This window comes from Echeneis naucrates, chromosome 3 (assembly GCF_900963305.1).
Source record: "Echeneis naucrates chromosome 3, fEcheNa1.1, whole genome shotgun sequence".
NCBI classification, from domain to species: domain Eukaryota; kingdom Metazoa; phylum Chordata; class Actinopteri; order Carangiformes; family Echeneidae; genus Echeneis; species Echeneis naucrates.
Genome location: NC_042513.1, coordinates 6428433 through 6435071, shown reverse-complemented (window position 1 = coordinate 6435071; position 6639 = coordinate 6428433).

Genomic DNA, 6639 nt, shown 5'->3' with positions numbered 1-6639 from the left:
GTTTATCAAATTAAGAGAGCAAAAACATAACACACAAAAAAGAAATGACCATGATATATCATCTATTGAGGGGTAACTTCCTGCAGAGGCACATGTCAATGACCGTGGAAACAGTTTGGGTTAAACAAAGTGACATTGGGCCAAAAGATTTTCATTCCCCCGATTTGCGCTCAGTGCAGGAGAGCAGCTCCGGCTTTTTATCAGGGAGGTGATGCAGCCCTTTGGATGTCGGGGCTTTGTGGCTCATTGCCGCCGTCAGAATGTTGACACAAGTGCTCCTTCATTTGCTTTCAACAGGACCTCCTGAAAACTCACACCTCTTAACTACCCAGTCCCTCTCCCTCTCCCTCTCTCTCTTGCTCTCTCACACACACACACACACACACGCGCACACAAGGGAAACATTCTCCTCTCGGAGTGTGATTTGGTTGGGAATGCGGAGCAACAAAGAAACACCTCTTGCTATTCTGATGTACATCCCATCCTCTCAATTTATCAGATGGCCTCTTTGAATTAGTGGAGGCAAATCAAACACAATCAGTGATTCTGTAGTTTTTCATTCATTTGTCCAGCCGCCTGGCCACACTTAGTTTCATTACTAGCAACAACTGTTGCTGGACAAAAAGCATGCGTTTGTTGTCATACAGCTCCCAAGTGTGTCTGTGCGCTTGTGTGAGTGTCCATTCCACTTCTCAAGGGAAAGAAGAAGCAAATTCTAAAAAAAAAAAAAAAAAAAGAGAGACATCTCTCGGTTAAAGTAGAACACAGCAATGTCAGTCATCTAGATTGGGAAGATGAAAGAAAATGGCTTAAATGGAGTGTACAGAAACAACATAAAATGCAGAAGCAAGCACACACACACACACACAGACTTACAACACATGAACACAGAGGGAGTGATTTGGTCCATTTCTCCGCTTTTTGGTTTCCTCTGGTGCATCTCTTTACATGTTAACGTGTTAAGGATGACCATTAGGCTGAAAATCAACCATCTATACTCCTTCTTGGCCTCTTCTTAAAGCAGATACATGAAACCTGCTATTACATTTACAAGTTTCAGTTATGGAAAGGTGCTTAAAGGTTATCTCTGTGCTCTCTCCCTCTCTGATGGATTAAAATCCGTCCATGTCCTGTGTGACAGGAAAGAAGCCAAAATTCCTCTGTGTTGGACGCAAAAGACGTTTTGACGAAGTTGCCGTACAGCCGTGCACCAAGCGCCCCGAGGCTGACAGCTGATTAATGGCACATATTGCGTTGGAAAAGGTGATTTAAAAGGCAGACAAACAAAAGCAGGGACGAGAAACGGATCATTTAAATATGGGGAACGACATGCAGACAGGAAGGGACAAGTATTTCCCATGCATTTACGGAAAGATTTATTTGGATGGTGGATAAACAAAGCAGCTTAATGAGAGAGAGAGAGAAAAAAGTGTAGTGCTTAAAGGGACTTCTCTCATCTCTCTCTTTCTGAGTGTCAGCCAAGCTCCACAATCAACTCCATTGAGACCACAGAGAGATGGAAGGAAGGAGATAAGTCACTACAGATTTTAATTCATTGGCATATTATATAGTAGTTAGTAAGATTTCCCTATGGTGAATAGCTGCTGTGTTGCTTGATAACTTCCAAACAATGACATGACATCCTTTTTTTTATGCCAACATCTGCACTGCCACCTGTGTTTTATCATGAGGCATAATTATTTAAGAATACAGAATGAGGTACATATGAAAAGAATTACACTGAGAAAACAAAGATGATGACACACACAGTAATAAACGGTGCACTCATAGAATAACAAATCTATGGTGATGCTTTTTCTCACTTCAGTAGTAATGTTTCTTACATTTTATTTTTACTGCCATGAGTAAGCGTAAGGACATAGAGAGGACATCTTAATGATTTGCAATTTCCATAACAAAATTGTCAAACTTGTCCACGTCAAGTCGCACTGCATTATCTCCCATAGGGGAAATGATGTAATCCAGAAATTAGATATAAAGAATTACATGTAAAAAGACTAAGTATCCTGTTACACTGCCAAGCTTTGCATGTTGGCTTTATGAGGGGATTGACATGGCGTACCCAGGCAAGATCAGTTCCTGTCAATGTAAAATAATCATTGAATGAATTAAAAGCAAAAAAAAACTTTCAGTTGTCATATGTATACCTCAATAGAACTGTTTTCAGCCTGGATTTAAAGTGTTGGAGTTGAGGGCTGCTTAGAAACCTTGAAAAAAAAAAAAAAAACTATTCACCAGTTTTTCATTACATTCAACACTTAATGAGCAGTAATAACCTGGAAGCCTGCAAACAAATGGTTACAACTGAAGATACTAACAGCCACAAAACATGTCAGAATATAAACTTTATTTGATACATTTAGAACTACAAAAAAGAAAACCAGTAAGTGAACAAAAGTGTGCCAAAGTGCCAAAATCAAAGTGGCATAATATTGAATGGCTATAGATACGTCATTCAGTGTTGGATTGTGCAACAACAAAGTGGGCCAGCCTGAGGGCAAGAATCAAGAGACACAGATAGGAAACCATGTTAAGGTAGGAGGAGAGACAGAGATGAATATCGGTCCAATGTGGTTCTTCAAGATTTGCACACCAAGCTGAACAGATGAAATCAGTTTTCATTTGCTCATCGGCCTGTCAGTGTGTAGGTGTGAGTTAAAAGTGAGTGTCGGTAAAGAGGTGGCTGAGCCGGGCAAGTTGCAGCAAGCCTATCAAACACAAGTTTGCATAATAAGAGTATAAGCACCGGAGGATAAACTCAGGGTGCGAGGGTATCACAAATTCAGATTATAACAGTGTCCATCTGATAGTTGTGGAACACAACCTTCAAACAAACAATCAACATTATATCTCCTCTTCCTTCATTTCCTTTCTGCTCTCTTTGCATGCCCTTCTAAAATCTGACTCAGGGCCTTTACAGTGTGGGTGTTCTGACAGCTTTGTTGGTAAGCGGGAGGTTTATCCCAATTGCTTTATGACTAAATTCTAGCCTGCTATTATAGTGCTTTGTCATTGGAAAATCACAACTTCCCAGTCACACACCCTGAAACGCACACACTCTAACCCTCAAGGGGTGACGAGAACATTGCACATTGAAGCGGGCAGAACCTTCATCACCTGAGCCTGGGAAAGCCCCCAAATACATAAACACACCATAAACAGCCTGTGGTGTAGACCTAACTTCAGGCAAGTAGCTTGGCTGAATGAGCAGGATGCTGTGATAATGACAAAGAGCTTAAACCGTGTGCATCGAGATTTCTTTATGAGAGCCCTTTAATTTGCTGTTCAGATTGAAATTCTAAAGACAAACAAAATATAATGATCAAAGCACACCTGCAGAAACAAAAGGCCATGAATTTCAAAAGTACTAAAATGTAAGGATGTGTCACAGATCTAATTTTGCGGGGCAATTGCAAAGGTAGCATTCAGTCTTTGTTCGTGGGCTTGATTGAACATAGCTTGGATCTCACACTGGCAAACAACATGAAGTTAGCCTCCTCCTGCATTAGCACCGGAGCAAATTATTTCTCCCTTCAGATCAATGAGCTTATAGTCAATGCACATCAACAGAGCGAGATTTCACAACCAGGCTGCTCTATCAGCTGCCTAATTTTGCTGCCATTACTGTACGACCATGTCCAAACCGGCCTCATTCATCACAGAGAGGGTTCGCAGATCAAGACCATCAACTTTCTCCTGTTGTTTCCTTCTTTTTCATCCATATAGTTACAAACATAGTGTGCCGTTGCTTCCTCACACAGGGTCCAGGTCAATACGTAATGGGTGTCCAACTGAGCTGATGAGCCATCTCTCACTCTGCCCATCCTGATTGAACACTGTCTCTTTTTGTTATTAAGACACATCGACGGCCTCAGAAAGAGTGAAGGATTAAAGGGAGGGAGGAAAAAGAAAAGCAAGGACAGAGAGAGAGCGAGGGAGCGCGAGAGAGGGAAGACGATGGCAAGAAAAGGAGGAAGAGCTGAGTGCCAAAACGTTGCACAACAAACCCCCAGTCTTTCCAACAGGCAGACTTATCATTCAGGGCAAAAACACATCAACAATCTTCCAATACCCTGAGCTCACAGGATACAGCTCAACGCCAGCCCCATCCCCATCAGCACATACCCACACAGAACTGAACTGAAGTTCTCAGTCATTTTCATTTCTGACTCCAGAAAATTATATTTCACATTATACCTATAGAGGTTATTGGAAATGTGCGTTTCTAAAGTTTCATTAATTTCTCATTAGTTCCCATGGGTTAGCAGAAGCAGTTATTAAGAATTATTAAGAAATTATTAAGAAAATGTAAACAAATTCACACATTTCAATCCACTACTACATTCAGATGCAGTTAAAACTCTGCAAAAGAGGTTAGATTATAAAAACAGTGAAAAAACAGTGCTCCCTATGAAAAAAGATGTTATTGACATGATGGAAATGTAGAATTTCTGTATGTTTAATGTATTATTTGGTGATTAAATATGGTATTTTCCCATCACTTCACAGAGAATTTCAGCTGTTGCTACACAGCAATTGGTTGCTAGAGAAAATACCATTATTTAAATCACACCATTCACATAAATAATGAATGAATTATTAAATGCAATCAGTATTTGCTTACTTTTTTAGCAATATCTCTCCAATGTTTCAAATTTCTAGTGATTAATCGAAACTCCATTCATGCCCATCTGTCAATCCATTTTAACTGCCTTCCACTTAAATGTTCAATTAGAAACCAGGATATATTTTTACTGGAATCAGAAGTTAGTATAGTATATATAGTATAGAGTATATTTCGATGCGGGTTAGTGCATTCTCAATGCAGTAATCCCCTTCATTGTAACAAAGAAGCACATAAGCAAGATGATGTGATTATGCAGCTAAGTTATGTTCTTTGACCATGCTTCCAATTGTAAGACCAATCCATTGTTGTTTTTCTTATTTTTATATAGCATTCCTAGAAGTACTGACATAGATGTCAAATCTAGCATTAAATTTATTCTGTTTTTTAGAGGTTATGGGCCTAAACCTAATTTTAGCACTGGAGAAGGTGGACCCATTTAGAGCTACCTTTTTTTACGATACCTTTTCATGCTAGATTATAATGCATCAAGTGCTTTTAAAATCTTCATCATGGGAGGAAATGGCCAAGAACCTTTAGTCCCCCGACAGTCTCATAATACTGGCCAGTCAGAGTGGAAGGCTTAGCTGATGCGTTTGCATGATGTGAAAAGTAAAAAGGCTGCCGTCTGGCCTTAGGTGCACTTCACAAAGCCCAAAGCAGCAGGAGCTGCTGCAGCACAAGTGACAAACACACGGGGGGTCAATGACTTCTGTGTGTGTATGTGTGTGTGCGTGGGTGTACTGCGTACATGTGTGTTGCGTTATAGGTCCATTTCTGTTTGCGTGTGCTTATGCATGTATGTTTATATGTGCGTTAAGTGTGTTTGGAAGTGTGCTGGGCAAGAGGAGGCCTATTAAAAAGCTGCCTGAGGAGAGGGCTTTCAGTTGGGAATCTATGGGGGGGCAGAGAGGATGGCAGGGCCATTGTGTGTCAGAGTTACATCCTGAGAGCTAGAATCAGAGCCTTTCTCCTCTGCTCAGCTGGAAGACTCTGTACCACCACCAACCCCGTGTTTAATTAGAGCAGCTCTGGAGAGACAGCCGAGAGAGAAGAAGAGACGGTCGAACATGAGTGATTAGGATGTGAAAGAGACAAATGAAAGGAAAACATAATCAATGGGAGAAAGATGGGGTAAGACAAAGGGGATGACAGTCCTTCAGAAATCGGAGGGGATGACCTAAGCACGTGTGCTGAAATTTGTGTTTTTTTTGTTTTGTTTTTGTTTTTTTTTTTTGGGGGGGGGCACACCGGTAGACAAATAGCTGTGATTGGCTGGATGGCAGTTCAATCAATCTAAATTGGCCAATGAGTTTTGCTTGATGCAGGGCTGGGTGAAAGTGACTAGCCCAACACAAAAAAACTTTAGACAGTCAGGCAAAAGTGGAGGGTGGGAAACAATGAGTCAGTGAAGGTGGGGGTGGCACACCTGGGTAAGAGAGAGAAAATGGGATTCACAGTTTGGCAATGCTGCAGTAGTCTGATTGGAAATGTAATGAGGCGAACGATAACAACATGATGCGAAATATGATAAATGTTGACCCAGGTGGTGTCAGGAGAATCTGTGTAGCATTGCACTGATTCGAAATAGCAACAAATGTGCCAATCTTTCAGCGGATGCATTTGACTTTCAGTTCAATTAGCTTCTACCCTTTTAGGATTGCTCACATAAACAATGTTGAGGAGTGCATGTGTGCCTTTGTTGAGGTTACGGTGCCATCAAGTTAGGTAAACAAACATTAATGGATGATAATGAATGGGAGCATTATCTCCAAATAGAGTGTCCATTAATATTGATGATTGTTTTTATTCCAATGCATAACAAATCAAAGCAGCATTAATATTTGTCTGAACAAATGATTTCGAAAATGCACGGTTATCAGTGATTGGATAACTAAATGGCTAGATGGAGGAGATACACAGGCTGTTATCTCCACTGCTCATGAACTATCCGTTTAGGCTTGTAAGGTTCATTTATGTTAAATGGCTTTATT